Source organism: Temnothorax longispinosus, chromosome 5 (genome assembly GCF_030848805.1).
Source record: "Temnothorax longispinosus isolate EJ_2023e chromosome 5, Tlon_JGU_v1, whole genome shotgun sequence".
Taxonomy (NCBI): Eukaryota; Metazoa; Arthropoda; class Insecta; order Hymenoptera; family Formicidae; genus Temnothorax; species Temnothorax longispinosus.
In genome coordinates, this window is record NC_092362.1 from 15,629,331 (window position 1) to 15,650,668 (window position 21,338).

Here is a 21,338-nt window from a genome sequence, read left to right on the forward strand (position 1 = left end):
ACTCTTTTAGTTTAAAAAACTGTATTTTTATTTAATACAGTGCTTTTAGTTAATGTAAGGAACGAATGAAAATGCATGCAAAATACACGGACGCGAAATTTTTTATTTAGCCATAGGCTAATCGCTAATAATTTGCATAGTTAATTAAGCTACAGGGAATTTGTTGCAAAGTAAAATGGATAAGGGCTCGACTTATACCAGTTTACTTTTCAATAATTCATCTTGTCGTATACAATTAATACTAATCAACTTGGTAATTTATTGAGGCCATCAAACGGCCTAACAAGACTTTGAATTATCTTCGCATCTGGCAAAAAGTCACTTCGGAATGGCTTCAAGATTAAATCTACGATCGACATCGAGCCGAGATATTTCCTCTGGCAGCTGCATGTAGTCCTCGACCGCGGCGCCGAGGATTAATATGCAAGCGTAATAACGAGCTTGCCCGTCGCAGAATGACTCGCAGGCACAGGATACGCCACGGTTCAATTAAAGCCCCACATAGCCCAAGTCGTAAAAACGTGAATAGGGAGGAATCGTCCGTTTCCCGGTGCGAGCCGACGGCGTCGCACCGTAAGTCACGACGATGAAAGGAAGTCTCGAGACGGGTGGCGAGACTGTCGTGAAAAATATTGCGTCTCGACAACGCGACGCGTCGTCTGTCGGCCTTTCCCGCGCACAGATCTACCGCACGAGGAGATTCCTTCCCGAAACGGCGCGGATTTGCGACGCGTATCGCGGAACGGAAACCTTAAAAATATCCGACGTCGGGACGGACTGCAGTGCGCGACGCTGTCCGAAAATAGAGGCGCGCGCTACCGCGATACGCAACGAGTGCGACGAGGTCTCCTTCCGGTGGCCCCACCGCAATGCAGAACACCCCACGCAAGCGAGAAGTCATAATAAAAACCCTTCTCGTGTTCACCTGTAATGAAATTTTAAATCCTTTTACCTCGCAAATATAATTCTCTCAATATAATTTCTCTTAGATCTTATCGCGTTTCAAATGAACGTAAGGCTTATAATTGCAAAATCGTCATGTTTAAATTAACTGCGTCATAAATATGGTTAACTTTAATTGGAAAACTTATTTAATGTCAATCTCATCATTGAACGTTAAAAAGTAGTTAGTATACTTTTTTACGATGTGTTCATAATTAAAGACAATTTTAATATTTTTTTAGAATTCAGAAAAATAGAATTCTGAAAAATCTACTCTTCCATTTTTTTATTTAGAGAGACGGTACGATATAATGGACACCGCGATATAATGGACTTTACGCATTGCACGCTTCGGTTTAGTCACGTCAATCTACGGGAAAGAGATTATCTGTGACGTATCCTGGATTAGCTATGACTAGTGCGGAACGATATATTCTATACTAGCAGGTCGTATATAGATTCATAGATAACTAGACAGCTAGATTTCTATAGGAAATATTGATTGAAAGCATATAAATATGCAAATATGTAAATTAGCGAATATGAGCGTTCGTGATTGCGTTATTTCACGGTTTTTGCAATTTTGCACTCGTTTATTGGCATTTTTTCTCTATTGCATTTGTATTATAAATCAGAGAAATACAATAATTCATATTTTACTAACGATGTTATATCTGCGTTTCGAAATTTAAGAATATGTAGAAAAAGACAGTAAAATTACGATGGGAAACATGTTTTTTTTTTTTACGGATGTGTATAAAAATTCAGAAATATTTTTAATATTTCTTGTCCTGGAGCGAATCACGTTAAACAAAAAAAAAATCATTCGATACAAGAGATTGACCGATAGCGCCTTGGGCGACTATCCGGCCGGTTTTAATCCCCAGTCGGCAATGTTTGAGTTTGACAAACGCTTAAATTTGTGGGTGCACGAATCCATGAATCCGTGACGCGTTTGATCGCCAGCACGCGGCATCAGGAGATACCCCATTTCGTGTGTCGCTGAGGGCGCGAGGGTTGCGGCAAATAACGAAATCATAAGATTGGACGAGAGCGTCCTCCCCTCGCGTTCGTCTCGAATAAGATTCTCTGGCTGTCACCGGGCGAGAGTTTCTCTTGATTCGCCGATTTTTCTCGACGACACCGGCCCCGGCACCGTGCGGGAACAAATATTTGACGTGATTTTTCTTCCAGCCCTATGCCCTTTCGCTCGACCCCTCGTCGGATCTTCTCCTCGGACCTTCCCCTCGCGCCCGGCGAATTTCCTCTTCTCGTTACCTCATTTTCCACGAGTCCGGACCCTGTCTTGTTTCCACAATCCAGCGGAATGTTTACTCCCTCGTTACTTATTACGTTCCTTTCGTCCCTTATCACTTTCTGATACGCATCGATTTTTCAAAGGTTGTTACATCTGTTTTCTAACTTCGCGATGTTATCTCGTGTTTTCTTCACTTGTATGTGTCCCTGGTAGAAGAATTTCTTTCACTTTTTTTCACATTATCTGCAATGTCATCCCTTTTACCGAAATTTTTTACCATGAAATTATGTAATATTTGATTTGTTTACTTAACCCATCCATTGCTTCGTTCTCTCCTCTTCCGTACTTTCGCTTTCACACCCATCAGTTTCCCAGAGTTCTCGTGTAATCGCGTTCAGACGGAATAGCCATCGATCTGTCTAGCCGGTCTCTCCCTTTCGCTCTCGCTGCTAATTCCGGAAAATGCGACGAGGAGAGATCCACCTGCAACACCATTTACAAATCGACGTTCCCGTCGGTCGACTCGCGCTTTTTCACGCTTATCGCATTGTTCCATGTCATCCGTTTTTTTCCGCGATTCATTGCGCCCGGACGTTTCGCTGACACTTCTGATGTTTGGCGAAAAAAAAAAGAGTAACGCCGTCGAAACCTCACGAGGGGAGAGCGCGACGCTTGGACTTTTGAAATTACAGGGTGGAGGAATTATGCGACACGCATGTGCTGTAATATACGTAATTGCCGTAAAATGCGAAGTTCCTGTTAGCTAACTTTAATACTCGTGGGCGAGGAAGTAAATCTGAGGAACGAAGCAGGCCGTATACATCATAATTAACACATGACGCTTCTTTTCTGTGCACTGACGCGTTATAATTGATAAAACATGCATCAGTGAAGAAGCTCTTGATGCTGTTACATTTAACCTTTTTCATATTTGACTTGATATTATTTTTTGCCAGCTTTTATTATCATGCAATTGTCATTAAGGAGATAAAAAGAGATAAACCGAGCAGGAAGATTTGAAGTGCTTTTCTTTTATATAGCGCAACGTTAAATATCCTGCGAGTAACGTGAGAAAAATATAGAGCGTATTCTTTGAAAATGCAAATTGCAGCTTTGTCGTTCTCGCGGAACGAGAGACAATTTCGGTGGGATCGAACGCGCACAACGCCAATTCCAGCCGCGACACTTTTTCTTCCGAAGGATCGTTCGCGAGCGTCGTGGGACGCGACGCGAATCTCGATTCGCGTTTTACACACATCCGAACGACGATCGCGCGCAACACATGGGGCTCTCTTCTCCTCTAGGAGAAAATTTGATGTACTAACCGTTCCGGGGGTTGGAATATATATATCGTGCATATGGTGCGCGCGATAAAAACGCGTCGCACGCGATGATGTCGCTCGCACGCCTGCGAGAGGAAAACGCTAGGGCGACGCGAGATGGCCCATCTAAGCGGGCGGGATAAAGAGAGGGATAAAGGGTGAAAATCGGGGTTGCGCCCGATGCTGCTGAGGTTGTTGCAACGCCGATTGCGATACCGCGTGTTTTAACACCCCGGTGTGTATGAAGCTTATAAGAAATTAAATGAAAACAGATTTTATATATTCTATGGAGTTGGCATTCGTTAACATAAAATTGTTTTATACTTTACTATTTTATTTTCTGAATTTTATTATGTTCTTTTTACTGATATACGTATATGAGAGGATCAAGCTCTAAACTTCTTTTATATCCATGAATCCACTTTGATTTAGGTAGTGCCTTCGAATCAATAAAAAAGTTTAGTATCGGCGACATAAAAATTTAATTACCGTTTAAAATATTTTATTTTTTGTGTTGTGAAGACATAGAACAAATGACATTTAGTTTTATTATTATCTTTATCAGAGCCGAATTAGTTATTCTGTAAGTGTCATTAAATTAAGATCTTTCCGCGGTTATAAACAAATCAATAATGAAAGAATATTTAGTAAAAAATATGAAATTTATAGGAAACGGTATGTTATATTAAAGATCCGAGAATTAAGAATAGTTAAAGATTATGTTTTAAATCGTTTATTTATCGATACGTCAAATTTTTGCTTATTCGCAACTTGACTTCGTGATTCGTTTACATCTAAGTAGAACGATAAAGAATTCATATGTTAACTATAGAATCTAGCGTCAGTGAGGTGTAATTTACAATCGACTTTTACAAAGTTTAAGAGAATTGTCCTTGGTCACCCCTGATGCGAGACTAGGCTAACACGATCCGCTCGCATCGTTTAACGTGCGATGCGCCCGTGTCGTGTGACACGGTCTTCTAGTTCTTATTAGTCATAGCCGCGACAGGGAGGACGAGCTGCGGCCGTAACACAGGCAACGGCAGGTCGGGGGAGAGCCCTTCGTGCGGACACGGGCATCGAGTGTGTATACACGCGCGTGCATATATACACGCGCGCGCGAGCGTGCTCTAGCTTACAGGGGGCTCGTAACGAGGGGCGCGCCCTTACGACTGCACCCCCGATATCGGCCGTCGCTAGTATTTCGCCCGACGCTTACCCGTTCGCCTCGGTGGCTGTGCGTCTCGGACGGATATAAAAAAAAGAAAAATAAAACGCAAAATCGCGGAGTCGTAACCGGTCTGCGCGATTTTTATTTCGGCCGCACTCGTAGGATTCGCGCACGTTTACATACGTCTCATCTCACGCGTACGAACGCGTTTATCGGCAAATTTGCACATCGACTAATCTTCGCACCCTCCTCACTTCCTCTCCATTCCTCTCCGACCTTGTTTTAGAAACCCGCAGCCACGAATTCACGCGTCGCGTAAAATCGTATACATCTACAAGCGGGTACGCGTTTTTATTTAGAAATACCGAACTTAATTTGCGGATATTCGAGAGTCTATTACGCAAATCCACCCGCGAATTCGTGCTTCAACGATCTATATGCAGTCGTGAATACAATAAATCTTACAATCGACGTGTTCGACTCCTCTATACAGACGCAACGATAAATTTACGCGTCTGCGATCCGCGTATCCATAAATCTACGCATCTACGATTCACGCGTCCACAAATCCGCACACGCCATAGTTGATCGCTCGTCCTCCCGCCACCAGCAACGCGCAAACCCGATCGCAATGTGCATCAAGTGCGTCCTGACACTCCTATATCACCCGACAACAATAATATTGGCCCGCGTGGAAGTGTCGCCGTGACGTGGACGCGGAGTCGGAGGGTGGGCGCCGTTGCGGGGGTTGCTACCCTTGGATCATGGCGCGCGTCACCCTTGCGTCGTCGCTCACGTTGGTTTCTCTGAGGCTTCGATCGGGCGCTACGAGATATCGGAAGGAGGAAGATCCGGCGCGTGGAAAGGATGCGTCGCTTCTCGCAAGGACCCTACTACACCATCAGCGAACAGCTGCGATGGCGGATGACGAACGTGCAACATTCCCGCATCGGATTCGCGAACGTGAGGTAAATCTCTCCGCGAAACCCAATGGCGTAGCTCGTGCAAAACGACGTTTTTTTCTTCTCTTCTATTAGCTGGATGCGACTTCGAATTTCTGTTCCAACGAATAAACCCATGAATCATATCGCCATTGTAACGTATAGTTTCGACTTTCCTGCGATGCGCGTGACTTTTTTATGTTCCTTCAAACAGCTTATAGTAGAGCGCCCATTATACGATGGGTGTTGATTCATCCTGACGATCGATACCGAAACACATTAAGTAGGACTCTTGTACGTGGGATGTTTCAAGATAAATGTATATATCAAGGACAAATTACAAATTAAATTTAACAATTACATAAGTATTTAAATAAGATCGTAGTTAAAAAATTTTTTTCTATATAATCTTTTATTTTGATAAATTTTTTTGTTAAAAATTGACTAGCACACACACTTTTGAATTTGTGATTTTATCCCTACGATAGTTAAGATCTTGAAAACGCCGGCACTATTTACCGCTCGACGCTTTTTCGACGCTTGGTCGACGCGCGTTTATACGTCAAACGACCCCTAAGCTCGCACTCAGTTCGAAATTTCAAGCGGCGTTATTGCCAGACACATGCGATACGCCGATCGTAAATCGCGAACTGTGTGAGAGTTCTAAAGCACCTGATACTAACGCGGCCTCGAAATCCCATAAGTCGATCCCGTTCTTCTCTCGTGCCACAGTCCTCGTCGGTATCGGTTACCGTGCCCTCGTCAAAGGTAACGCGAAGTACCCGATCCGTCTTAATTGGCCCTTGTGACTGCCAAATGGCTGCCGAGTCGGATCTAAGCCGCTTGAAACTTGTACCTCTCCATGGGCTGCTCCTTTTAATTATTTATCCACTTTATCGCGCAAAAAGTATATATATCATGCGTACACAGAATATAAATTTAGAACTCTGCAAGTTCATGCGGCAATACGCAGAGATACACATGACGCATGCACTCTCACGTACGTGTGTATGTATCTGCATATAGCCGCGAGCTGTGCGGTGCTTATAACCCTACATAAAGTTCCGCGTCTATAAATTCGAGATAACCACGCTCTTGAAAATGTAGATATTCATAGATAAGCAAAATCCGTGTGCTCAAACTGTCCGCGTATCCAAGGATACAAGATACATTCGTATCTACAAGTTCGCGCACGTCGCCGCTTACATATGCACAAATCAATGCGTTCTCAAATACATTTACATATTGGTATATACATATACAATATTCCTATCGTTTGTACAATCCTTGATAAATCTTTAAATATATATTAAAGGTATAATAGCAGGGTATGCACATGGAGCGTGCATGCACAGGTATGAATCTTCTTAATTATCTCGCAAATCAAACAAAGACGTAAAACGCTTCTCTAGAACGTCCTCGACGGTAATTTAAGTCGTCTCCTACCGGTGCGACGGTACCGATACGTTTACAGGCTTCTTGCCGAGAAGATGCGCCTCGGAATCCCTAAATCAGGATTAAGGACGAGATACAGCTACCGGTAATCCTCCGCGCGGCAAACTAATGTCCCGTTCGCGCGCGTTCGTAGATTTTGCGTTCTCTCACGGTTGAGAATAATGCGTATTAACTCGTTTGCACACAGACCCTTCGTTACCGCGTACACTGCCGGCTTCGTTCGGCTTTCGGCCCACGGCATTATTTCGATAATCCATCTTAATTTAACTTTAGATGAAGTCAAAACGAGCTATTAATTCACGCCGCTTCGCGCTTAATCCTCTCGATCGCTTCGCGAGATTTAGAATCCGCGACTCGCTCCAGGAGCTTCTTAATCGTTTCCAATGACAAAATATCATGCAGTAGTTTATATCGAGGAATATGTCAGGCTTCTCATCATTGTTTAGTTTCAAGATTTAAATAATTATCGCTAGATATGCGGATATATGTATGAATGTAAGAATACGTACAAAATCATAAATGGTTTAATTTGAAGTTTTTGAAAACTAATTTAATCCAACATTATCGATATTTTTTAAAAAGTTTTGATATACGACTGTAAGAATTTGCTTCGCAAAACTCGAATCGTTCAATACGCGAGATTATTTTGGCCGTGTATTTCGCATGCATGCTGGCATGCATCTAACATACGTTTGCAAATACGTTATCGTTCGAATCTCGAAACGCGGGGCCACGCAGGAGTTCGCTATCAATAAAAATTCCCAGTTCTGTCAAAATTGCGTGTGCGGGCGATCGCTTTCTTTTCTAACGGGCGTCCCTAGGGACCCGCTGATCTCGCTCTGATCCCCTCGTCTCGCTTCCCTTCGGGAAGCGCGTGAGACCAGGTACTTGGTATTCAGACGATAGACTCCCATCGAAACTTGAGCGGCCGCGGGCCAAAACTTCGCGGGAAAAAACGTCTTATTGGATCTACGGCTCCGCTAAGTCGTGGCGAAGAAGCCGCAGGAACAATATAAGGACCGACCGAGGTAGAGAGGAGATAAAGCAGAGTGCGCGAAAATCGATCGGCACCGCTCTTCGTTTGTGCGTGCGTGCTTCAGTGTGTGAACACGAAATCTGTGTGTGCGTGCAAACGAGTGGGGTTTTGTTCCCCCTAGATAAGTAGAAGCGTCGGTTTTCGACGCCGCGCCGCTTTTCTCCTGTGGGCTTGGACTTTAGTTTAATAACCCTCGGTAGACTGTCTCGAATACGATTTATGTTAACTGTCTCGTGGATAAAACATACTTTGCGGAGATATCGCTCACGAACAGTAAAATAGAAAAGTGCAGAAAGGTTAATATGTCACCCCCCGTGTTTTTAAACTATCGCGTAATACTTAGAATCAAGTATGAACTGTTAATTCAAATTACTCCCAAATCAGCGTTTTGAGAAGAACGACTGTTTTAAAAAGATATTTTTTTATAATTAGAAAGAATCTTGATCTTGATTAAGTGTCTAAACTCGTAAGTTTATAATGAAGGACCCATTTCTGCCAATGTAGATTAACTTTAATCTTGGTTTAACTTACTTTCTATCTTTTTCTAACTTTTAGAACTAGGAAAAGATGACAGGTAAGTTAAACCAAGATTAAAATTAACCTGCGTTGATAGAAATGGACATAAGAGTAGGAAATTAATTTAATCTGATTTAATTTAAATCGATCGACTGCTTCCTCGGCTGTGATCTGAATTATGCGCCACGTTTCGCTTAACCATTATATTCGCCGTAGGAAAGTTCTTTCAGCGTGCGACCTTCGAGGCGCGCGATTTCTAAAGCGGCCTCTCCGTGACGTTTAACCGGATCTGACAAAAACGAGCGAGAAAATTCCGTCCGTCGTCGTCGTTGTCGAGATCGTGGGCTGGGCGAACGAGCGCAAGGTGAATTCCCGGGCGGGAAACGCGATTCTCGTCACGATCAAAAAAGACGGGACGCTCTAATGCCAGGGGTGGGCAGGGGGGAGGACTCCGGGAAGAGAAGGTCCGCTTGGTATTCGAGACGCGAGTTTCGTCGGTATAGTCGGAGGGGTCGTGATTGAATCTACGCGGAGGTGCAGGAGGTGGCGGACTGCCGACCACGGTCCAGTGAAGGAAACACCCCGAGCGGCATTTATATCCTACGGGATTCGGGACCCTCCCCGCCCGCCGCCACCCCTGTTGCGTAAGCCACGACAGGAATAGTTTTATTATAGCGAGCGCGTTGACCATAACGCGCCGCGCTGCTGGGAACCCCACGATGTCCGCCCTCGTCCACCTTCCGCACGCCTTCATCGACGTCTCGGACGACGTCCTTTCAGAACCATACGCACGTTTCTCATATAATTTCGGCGAGTATTCAACTGACCAGGAACGTGATCATTTACGAAATGTCTATCCCTGAGAATTTTTTTTAAGAACGAAAAACAGATCTATAAAGATTAAAAATAAATAAGATCAAGGTTTAATGATCGAATATGAAATTGTTATTTTCTATCGATTTGTTAAGTATAATAGCGTTAATATTTATTGCAAAGAGAAACAACAGAATGACATTGCTAAAATTTCAATATCTATAAAATCAAACGACTATTGATTTAAATAAATAGATAACTTTGACGTATATCGATCGAGACGCAATATAGGCGTACGTGATGTACAAAAACGCGGAGAAGTAGAGAGTCGCGTACCAAGGGTGCAAAAGTAAGCCAGTCCTATACTGCAAACACCCGCAGGCTCTGTTTTCTCCCCAGCTTGCATCTGTTTCTTCCCGGCATTATTTATCTGCGCCATGCACCATACGGTGGCATCGGTAAATCGCGTAGGCTGCAATAAGCGTCCGATTATGGCGAAACGGGCCCTTTACAGGTGGATTATTTAATAGACGACGGAGTGGGTTTTATTTCTGGATCGGATAATAAATATACATATCGGGTTATTGCTATAAAAGAACGTATTCCATTTCGTAGCTCTTTTAGGCCACATTATTTAACGAAGCTCGAACGAAGTAGAATTAAACTTGCATTTGGCTGAACATAAAATAATTTTTTACTGTAAATAGAATAGTGGAATTTTATTTTATTCACACTATTTCTGATAACAAAAATTTCAATATATATGTGCTTTTTGTAATAGATGAAGAGCATAAATAAAAATAGGGTAGGAATGACAAAATATTTTGACAAAAAAAATTATTGCGAATTTTATTGGAAATAACATAGTATTATCTATTCGTACAGTTATGTTAGGACACCCTGTATATAGAAAGGATGCTCCTACGTGCAGGCAAACCGCGATGCATGAAGCTGTCGAAGTGGTTTGCTGCAGGCGTCGACTACACAAGTCGAAAGCACTTCTATGCCTTCAAGTCTCACGAGATTTCTTCATTTTTCTTCTCCTGTCTTTATAACATATTGTTCCACGTTCCGATTCGATTTATTTTATTTTATTTTCGACACTGCGAACACATTATTTATTATATATTACGCATTAAAAGTCACATATTTTCTTGCAGTTGTGTCTTTACTATAACTTAATTTAAATTTTATCTCGCTTTTTGCAGTAGAACATTATATTAACATTGAAAAGCAATAGATTTTATACAAACAATGTAAGATCTTATACTTTTGCACAGTTTTATGCACTTTGTTTTTAAACATATCGATTCTGGATTAAGTGATTAAAACACTTGTTTAATATCAAAAAATAATGTTAAAACCACGGTGTATATAATATTTTATATATGTTAAATATAAATCAAATGAAAAATACTTTTATTTATTGTTAACGACCATTGCTACTGTCGCTCCGCAAGTGGCACGGCAGTCTCTTCGACATTGTAAAGTAGAAAAGTCGCTTGAAGGTACGTCGACGTCAGTATATAAGCCTCTCACTTTGAAAGTTCGCCGGGGTCCCTTCGTGAACTGACGTATGGGTCATATCGCTCGATGTAATATAGTATACTATATACTTCTCGCAAGTAGAACCCGCGTCGCCCGGTCCTTTCCGAGTCGTAAGGAATCGTCGAGTTTGAAATACGCTCCACCTTCGGAGATCGTTCCGGGATCGTTCGGGCCCGCCGACCTCCCGGTCTACTATCCATATTGAATATGGAATCCCATAAGTCGGGCGATAATGCAATATGCCGACGTCAGGTCTCGGGGTTACACGCAGCACCGACACGGCATAAGCTCGCACAAGAACTCTCTATTAAATCCGACTTTACCGCCATTTCTCCTATCTGCGCCCATCGAGATCCGCCATATATTCGACCTACGGTGACTTTACCCTACTCTTCTTTTTTACATTAGCTAGCTACAGATTCGTGCATCATCGTATCAACATTATTTTAGTTGCAGCAATAAGAGAATTATTTATTTGACAAAAACAATACAATAAAATAAAAATATAACAATAATATAAAGATAAAATAAAATAAAAACTATCGTATTCGCATAAATTTTTTGTAAATCAATGTTAAATGTCAAATAAAAATTTTTTTATATTTGTTTGAATGATTTAAGTATTTCAAGAAATACGAAATATTTTAAGCTTTAAAATTAAAATCGTATAATTATACAGATTACATAGTTTTTATGTTTATTATGAACATCGATTTATTTAGTCATTCATTCTATATTCCGTTCATTATTCATGCTCTTTAGATACGTGCTTTAAACGCGACTTAATTGAATAGCTCAATATATAGCATTCTGATAAGCATGGCACATTTACAGCTTGCTTCGTATAAAATCTTCATTAAGTTTACTCGTCGGCCTCCTTTTAATTTCGTGCTTAACGCGGTGGTCTCGCTAACAACATCGATGAATGAAGTGCCTCACTTTCAACGATCCACCTTCGTCCGTTAATGCGTTCCACCACTTCCATCCGATGTCGCGTATTCAATCCGGCGTAAATAACGACGCACTCCCTTCTCCTCCCTCCTTCTCTCGCTCTTCCGATCGATCGGCTGCGAAACGTGGCGCTCGTAATAGTTTGCTGCTCGTATTTTACGCGCGCCGTAAGCAGCTGCCTTTCAATGCCCCGAGGGGTGGCCCGAGATGTCCGAACGGCGGGGGAGAGATCGAGAATACGAGCGGAATGAACGAACGGTCTCGGTCCCGTCACATCGAATGAGTAAAGGGTGGCCCGTAAGAAATCACTGTGCCCGTTGTTCAACATTTGCTGACATTTTATGCCGGCGTTTCGCGGCTCTTCTCCGTTTTCGTTAAGACGAGAGGCAAACCGGCCTCGGGAGAGCCAATTTATCTCGTCTCGGGATATATACTATGTGTGTGCGACTGATCGTAAAGCCCGATGCTCTCTTCCCCTTGACAAATCGATAATATTGTATCGATGTCACGTGTCGTTCCAATTAAACGGGAACATCTCGTGGGCGGGAAACGAAGAGTGTAGGCGTAGGAAAACAGATCAACGACTCTTATTAGATGAATGTAAGAGCCACGTCAGCTTTTTCGCTTTTTTTCTCTCTCTCGCTCCCTTTCTCGTTCGATGCTGTGTCTCGTTCAACTCACGTTCCAGGAAATTCGGCCGTAATTACTGTTTGCACGTTAAACAACCGCGCGTTCGTTTAGGAGATTCGAGGATTAATGGTGTCGCGAGAAACGTGGCTAGCGTGATCTGTTATGTGGCAACATGTACCAAAGTGACTGTAATCCCTTGTCATGTTATTTATCTTATAAAAATATCGCGGGGTTGAAGAACCGTGTCGTTACGGAAAAATCTGGACGTAATCTTAGAAGTACTTATAAAAGGGTATTGAGTAGTTATTAAGTTTTATTATACCTTACAGCTCTTCTCTTCGCGGGAAAACATTCTATTAACACAAAATCGCTATCCTCGAGCGACAACGAGTGACAACGACAAGTTATGTAATTGCGCCTCGCGTAAAAGTAAGCAACGTAATGATACGACGGGGTATCTCCCGGCTACGTAGACTTCATCTCATTCAATCGCGGATTGAATTCACGACAGATGAACGTAAAACGTGTCATACACGCGAATAAAGATATTGGTAATAACAGCGGGGGCTTACGCCGCGATATCCGGACAGCCCTTTCGTGCCAATTTTATTACACTCTAGATTCCACTTAATGAGACCTGGAGCCGCCGTTAATCGTATTTAATGAGAAGACTTCCCATTAAAATTAAAGGCCTATCTTCGAGCGCGCGGCCGCGATAAACTCATGTAATTGCACTTCCTTCAGAAGACGCAAGTACAACGTAGCATGCCTTACGGGGCTGCAGATTTCATCTCGCTGAAATCCCCGGAATCCGCAGCGAGCGCGCGAGTCTCGCGCCAATAAGCGGAATGAAGACATTAGTAACAACTGTGGTTTGGCTATACCGATGATTTCAACGAGATTGTCGCGTCGCGGTGAGTAAGCTCTTCTAATTCGTCGTTAATCTTATCTCTGGCCAGGGTCGGCAGTTGGAAGTCGCGATAACCGAAAGTCCCGACGTAACGTACGCCGTTGCCTCGCCTCGCGTCGCATCGCGTTGCGCCGGAGGCTGCGGCCTGATTTAAGGGCTCACTGCCGCCGCCGTCGCCGTCGCCCCCGTTCCCACACAAGCGCGTTACGCAGCTCCGCCCGCAGGGGTGGAAAAGCGCCCCAACGTGGGCGTATGCCACCGGTAGATAGTCGGTCGCGATAAGCTAAATGCTCGAGCCCCTATATTACGGCCCTCGCGACCGGGCCCTCGAGCTGTAAACCGAACCGCACACCGTACCGCTTCTCTCTCCTCTCTCTCTCTTTGTCTCCCCACATAGTCGCGGCGAGACAGATCGTTCGTTCGAGCTTCGAAGAGCCGACGCGTAATACCGGCACTACGCTTTATACGCGCTACTTTCGCGAGATTGCTCCCCCCGATCCGCGGCTAAATACCACTTGCCGTGAAACGTTTGTGTTTAGTTGCACTTGAGTCCGACAGCAAACATCGCTTATAATGAATATAATGTCTATAAATTTCATATAATGGTAATAAAAGCTAATATGGTAATTATACCATGTTAGAAAAGACAGCTTTTTTATGAAAAAGTTAGTCGAGGCAAACCGTAATAATTTTTAAACGAACTAAATTTTAGATAGATTTTTCATGTGCAGCGATAGCACAGAGCATCATTTTATTTCTAAAAATAAAAGATCTTGTATAAAGTAAGATCAGTGAATGCAAAATAACTGAATTTGGAGAAACAGTTTCAGGAGATTATACTAGATAATTAAAATTTTTTATGATTTAATTTAAGACAAATAAATTATAAGATATAATTAATTGCAATAATTTATGTAAACACACGAGAATGGTTAAAGCGTGGCATCTGCATCGTAAAATAATAACATAGGACAAATATTTTAATACCCTTTTATGATTCATACATAACTGGTTTATTTTGTTATCAAAAACTGCAGATAAAATATGTGTTAAAGGGTTTAAGCTTCATCTATTACTAAACACCGTATTCAAATTTAACGAGATACGAGCAGCTTTTACGTGATTTTCATCCAGCGACAAGGAGAGAGAGAAAGAGAGAGAGAAAGAGAGAAAGAGCTTACCGTGATTCGAACGAAAGCTCTTGAATTTATGACGCTGCGACATATATCCCGCGTAAAACGGGAAAGCCGAGCCACGCCGGCCTTGGCTCAATTTCCGCCCTGGCTGCGCCCTAAATTTCAGATAACGCCGCAACTTGTCCCCCGCATATCCTGTTTGCGGGGCGAATCTACCCGCGATTCTCCGTAGACCCAGGAAAAAGTCTTCCTCTGGGACGTACCCGGGGTGGGGTACCCAAATTTAATTGCTTAACCGAATCAATGTCCCCCTTCGCGGTTCGCCTTATTTTCGTGTCGCCATCGAAGAGCATTCACACGATAAGATTCAAAGCGCTTTAGTCGAACCGCCACCGCGCCGCGTCCGACTTCCTTTTCAACGAAAATTCTATTTAGGGAACTAAACCGGTCTAGATAGGGAGAGCCATAGTGGTTTAATGAGTGAGAGAAATCAAATTTATATGTGATTGAAGGCCAAATCTCAACCGATTTAATTGGATTTCTTTAATTTCTAAACGTAGCTATTTTCACACTACAAAAATAAAATAAAAATACTGAAAATGTTGTGATCGACGACAAGACTTTGAGGAAAATAAATTAAAGACAGAAAATGATAAGAAAAAGAGCTGTATTGGAATTTAAATTATTTAAATTTATCATACAGTGTACGAAATAAAGTTCGAATATTTAAATATCATCAGGTTGCGAATAAATTTTCTTCCGAAATTTTGTAAGAGCAGGATGATCATATGCAAAGGAAGCAGTATATCTACTGTGCGAACTGAAACAGACGCCTAATGGAATGCAACCGTTGTAACGCCAAGGTCTGAATCCCATATAGGTTGCATAAGTTGCGAAAGTTTCATAATTGTATTACAGCATCACTGAATTCAAATTGAATACGAAAATGTTGCTCCTTGAATACGTCATGTAAGGGAATATATTATATTTATTAATTTCCTGGTTGACTTAAATGATTTATATGATTTTATAACGTAAATATTTTACATAATTAGGAATATAATATTATAATATAATATCACAAGTTCTAATTTAATCAAATATCTGCCAAATATTGCAATAATTGCAATTAATCAATTTATCGTATAGTAACATTTATACGATTGAGATCGAAAGTAACTTTTCAAAGAGCACAGTATACAATCAGGCGTACTTGATCATGCGATCTTAACACGTATATATCCTTAAGATTATATATCGCATGAGTTGCAATGGCAATTAGACATACCTCGGATCAGCGTAACGCATAAATCTGTACGGGTACTTTTTTTATTATTCTTAATTTACATTTGCAATAGAGTACAGTGAAATTCAGCCGATGAAATAAGTCAGCCTGTGTAAACCGCAACAATTGTAATTAGCGATGAATTTTTTAATCTTCTATAACTCAATCGTATGATAATATTTTTTAAGCATACGATATTTATGTGTGCCCGATATGATCTTATAATATTCATGAGTTCGTATTCACAGCATGATTTATAATCCCCTACCAATTGAGTTCTATAATTCGACGCGACATTACATAAATGTATTATGTCGTCGTATAAGTGACTAGTGAAAGCGAAGGGATTAAACGTCCTGACGCTGCCCTGTAATTATGTAACATTTGCCAAATTATTCCCGTACATGTTACGCACCGCGGATCTGTGCTGGAATATATATAATATGCTGGATCGGATATAATTACACATATTGAAATTTAATTGCGACGTGGATACGGCTAAACGGGTCGGGGCTCCGGTTGAAGCTTTTAAGAAATGTTGCTCGGGGGCAATTAATATGCCCGCTCGGCCGGCGATTATAATTCCGTCGCTACGCCGCGCCGGACGCGCGCTATGTCAGAAATTCCGCGAGGTCCCCGGGCGACTCGGAGCTAGTTGAATGCATAAGGTACAGGCACTAATTGCATCGCTAACCGCAAAAGCGCAAGAACGCTCGATACGAATTCCCCGGACCCGCGTCGTCCGCGAACGCAATCTGAAATCCGCGGACGACGATTTCATAAAAGTACAATTCTGCGGCGGTGATCGATAATCTGATTGCGAATTCAACTCGCGCATTACATAAAAAAAAAATAAATAAAATAAGTATTCACTATACATAGCTGTTGCTTACGTTTTGCGCGACGCTTTCTCGCTCAAAGCCTACCTTGAAATACGAGGGAACGGAATTATTTGCATTCACGCGCATCGGGAGCTATTATAGGGGCGATTGAGCTTATTAGTGGAGCTGAAAGATGGGGGCGACGAACGGAGAGCCTACTCGCGCTTATCGCGGGCAATCCGTTAATCCTTTATGATATCGCGTCGTGTGTAGTACATGATACGACCTGACTTTGTCTTGTCTCGTTCTATATAGGTACATATTTCATACTAATTAAATGTTCCCTAATGAGTACGATCGCTTAGTTTTATACCATGTTGCGATATTGCATTTATGTTGTATCGAAATGTCTCTGAATAGTATCCTAATGTATTTAGCATATCTCGATAATAACACATAACTGATATTTTTTTTGGGAGATAAACCTCGCATCTTTTTAACGATTTACAAAATTTTACGAGTCATTTTACGTAACCCTGTCAGGACTTTTCAGGTCCTCTGTCGCTCGGGAGGATCGATCTTAAGAGTTCATTCATCTCTCGAATTCTCTTGAGGTTCTCCAAGGTTCATTACACGGAACCAGAGGCTCGAACCGGCGGGTGCTGAAAACCTGACGTTGTTTGCGAAGTCGAAGTTGCCCGAAAGTGCGGACGCGGCATTTAAGGATGGCATCCCGGCCCCGCGTTCCGGCGGTGAAGCGCTCGAGTGGCTGGAATAAGAAAGAGCGAGAGAGAGAGCGAGAGAAAGAGAGTTAATGCCGGGCTACTAACAGCGGGATTCTTCGTTAAACACTCACGAAGGGCTCTAACGCGCGAAACACCTCTATATCCTCTCTCCCTCCTGGCCATCCCTCGTGCCCGAAAGTTATTTATATCGAGTCGATTGCGCGTACCGCTACGAGGGTGTTCGCGCGAACCCCGGCCGGTATATGCAAACAAGGCGCTTGTTTCTAAATTGGGTTGCAAGTCCGGGGCCCATCGTTAATTAATATATCTCGTGATACTGCCGAATTAAGCGCGCGGCGCGAAACGGGCGGCGCGGGCGGCGCGCCTTCGGAACGGACGTCGCTCGACGAGGGTGCGAGCGAGCTTCCGGCTCTCCGCTTTCGTTTTGAACGACCGTCCTGGGAGTCGTACCAATCATAAACAGACCGTCAGTGGAACGACGGTTACGAAATGCCGTGGATTTTCGTCAGGCAAACGTGACCGGGTTGTGAAGACTGGCACGTGAGTGTGCGTTGTGAAAATATAAAATATATCATGTAATGATCGGCAATCGATTACTCGGTTGATTTATTGCGTAAACTGAACTTTATTGCATTTTCTTAAATAGTTTAATTACATTATTACATAATTTATATAATTGAATATAAAACAAATAATATAAATAATAGATTAAGAAAAAAATTCTTAGTAGTTCCGCTTTGAATACTGCGTTTAGCTAAGAAAGTGTGTTTCTTTCGATAAAAAAATATATAAAACATCGTTAGGAAGGTTCTTAGTAGTCTTTTCTAGAAAAATTTTGGTAATAAAGCTTATATAGGATTAGGTATTGGACGGAATAAGAATATTTTTGAAGCCTAAAAAAATACATGATTATATTGCTTGTTGAATCGTAACAATTCAAGACATGGATCGGCCATAGGTTGGTCTGAATTTATACCACGGACATCTCTGCTTCAAGCGTGACCGGCTTACAGAAATAATCGGACTTTAGGAGGACTTGTCGCGAAGCGGCAATCCGATCGTCCATGGGAATGTAATGTAGGAAAACAAAGGTTTAAATCAAATTTATTTCTACTCGTATCTAAATAACACCTTTTTTCATGCGACTCTTGTGACAAACACATTAATCCGTGAATACGTAGACTATAACTGCATTCTGCATTTAGCTAAAAGAATTATACATGAGATATGGCGTCCTGTAAGTAACTGTTTCATTTATCCTTAATTTCCGTCGTTCGCGATGCGTTTAAAGATTTTATTTCACATCATAAAGATATTCACATAGTTATCGTAAATTATGTCGCGAAGCAGAAATCGACGTGGGGAATGGATAAGAGGATGCGCAGACCGTTTCCTTATGAGATCGGAGGACGGTTATACGGAGAATGTCGAGCGGATCTGGCAAAATGTCTCCCAGATTCCAGGTCATTCAGAATCGCTTCGAATTTGCTTACTCTCCTCTCTCCGGGATATCGTAAAGCGCGATATTATTGCCGCTGCTGGCTGCTGAAACGCGTCGAGGACGACGTCGTAATTTAACGCGCGTCTCCCAGACCCGCGTTAAAAATTATGTCGCGTTTGTGGTGTACCGTTACTAACGCAACGTCGTCGACGGATCACGCGCGCTCGTTTCGTATGTGATAATAATTGTATAATAGCCGCGCAGGTAGAGCCGACAACAACTGTAATTAGTCCGTAACGCGGACCTCGATTAAGAAACTGTTTAACGATAAGATAGATACACGCACGATCCCGATCGAGTCCTGAGAGTTAAACGGCCGTTTCCGCTTTTCGATTAAATCGCTATTAAGTTAATCCTACGCGCGACTTTGATTAGTATGTACCGAACGGGTGAGAAGGCTCCGTCACGCGCATCCTCGATCATACTTGATAACGCTGCTTGAAATATTGTCCGGTATTTATAAGACGTGAATTGTTACGAAACTTTTGCGGATCTCCTTGACTAGCTGTGAAGATGATTGGTGTAGGGTAATATAAATTGTAGGAATTATTCGGAATAGGGCCTTTTCCGAATTTTGATATTTTTTGCGGGTCTTTTGGTAAAAATCTTTGTAAAAATATTTTCCAACAACTGGACACGTAGTGCGCCTTGCAAAGTACATGCGTGAACTTTCCACGCGTGGAAAGTTGTAAACCCATGTGACATCTCATCTCGCGTAGAAGCAGAAATATGATAGAGTGGGAAGGTTCGAATAGTTCGAGTTATTTTATTCTAAAAGTGTTTTTTTTTTATTTTATGGAGAAACGATGGATTCTAAAATTAAATATATAAAGATTATAGTGTAATTTTAAAGAGGAAACAGCGGACAAATTCTGCCAATATTTATAGTAGCTTTCGCTTATCGCCCAAAAATTCAAATTATGGAAAAGAAAAGAAAGATAAAACGGTTCGAAAATAACAAAACTATAAATAAATGTGAATATTTCGTTTTTATTAAAACCGCGTGTACTTGGCGCGAGACATTACCGTGTCTCTTGATTTATTAACGCGTTAACGACGAGTAATCTGTAATCACCGGACATTATGTCGCGTATTGTTACTACATATAATATCACATATTAATGGCTGGGTAATATCGATAAGAAATGTTGTGTAGCGTGTATTATGCACTTTTTGTAGAAGCTATAATAATCTAAGTTTGCTTTTTAACATTGTTCAGGTACACTATTCGTACAAATATTAATATGAATAGAAATATTGATTACATTATAATTCCATTTTAAAACTGTCACTAAGGTATTAATTTCTCAAAAATATTAATATTATTGCATATTATATTTATCGACGTAGAACTTGAGAAGTATATGAAATATATAAGCTTGTGATAAAATATTCGACTTTTCCGAGTGAACATCTCGAGCGCCGTGTTGAATGCGACATCTGCATAACCGCCGTAATCAGAAAGAGGGAATGAAAAATGCAATTCGACATTAACGTCAAGCCACGGACAGCAAGATGGTCGTGGCAGTGGAAGGTGACAGGCGACCGCAACGGGGCGACAGGGTGTCGAGAATGTGCGACGGAGAGGCGCGTTTCGCGTGTTTTGAAATTCCATTACTGCGCGAGATGAGGTCAGTGCACAGGAGCGATTCATTAAGCGTGATATTTTCTCGTGCATTTCTCTACTCTGCTTCAACGCGCCCTGCCTGTCGGGGAATGCCTCCGCCGCGCCGGTCCCCGCAGGCTCCGTCCGTCGCCGAATTGCCGGTTCTCTCTCGGTCCCCGGTGGATTCGCGCCGAAAGGGGACGATCTGTGTAAAACAAAAGGGCACGGAGGAACGGAGGTATTCGCGGTCTCGCATAGCGAACAAATTACAGAAGTCGTTCCTTCTTCGTTGTTCTTGTTATCTCCGCCCCTGCATTTCTGCGAAGCGCTGTGGGAAAGACGGTAGTGTAATGAACGATTACTGATTATCAATTTAAGCCCTGCGTATCTGGAAATCCCGGTTAATTAAAGTTTAATTAACTTTCTCCAAGACAAAAATCAGAAAAGAAACAGAAACTTGATGACAAAGAAAATTGATGATGCAACCATATGTTGTTTGAACGACTACTTATACCGTGTCAATCGTAAGAGTTTTGTCAAGTCATCGCTGGGGCCCGATTCTCTAACGAGAAACGTATGCGCAAACTCTGTTCTAACAGAAAGGCTGCAAATTGATTGGCTATCGCATAGTTTTTAGCCAATAAGCTTGCAGCTTTTCTGTTAGAGCAGAGTTTACGCATACGTTTGTCGTTAGAGAATCGAGCCCCTGAACGTCTTCATCAAACGGGCTTATCTTCTTACACGCGTTGC

The 21,338-nt window shown here is 42.1% G+C and overlaps 1 protein-coding gene across 1 annotated transcript in view; it reads left to right on the plus strand.

Annotated features, from left to right (window-relative positions):
• The window catches only part of LOC139813596 (uncharacterized), a 106,226-nt gene that overhangs the window by 58,224 nt on the left and 26,664 nt on the right, over window positions 1-21,338 (plus strand). The gene's annotated exons all lie outside the window — the stretch shown is intronic.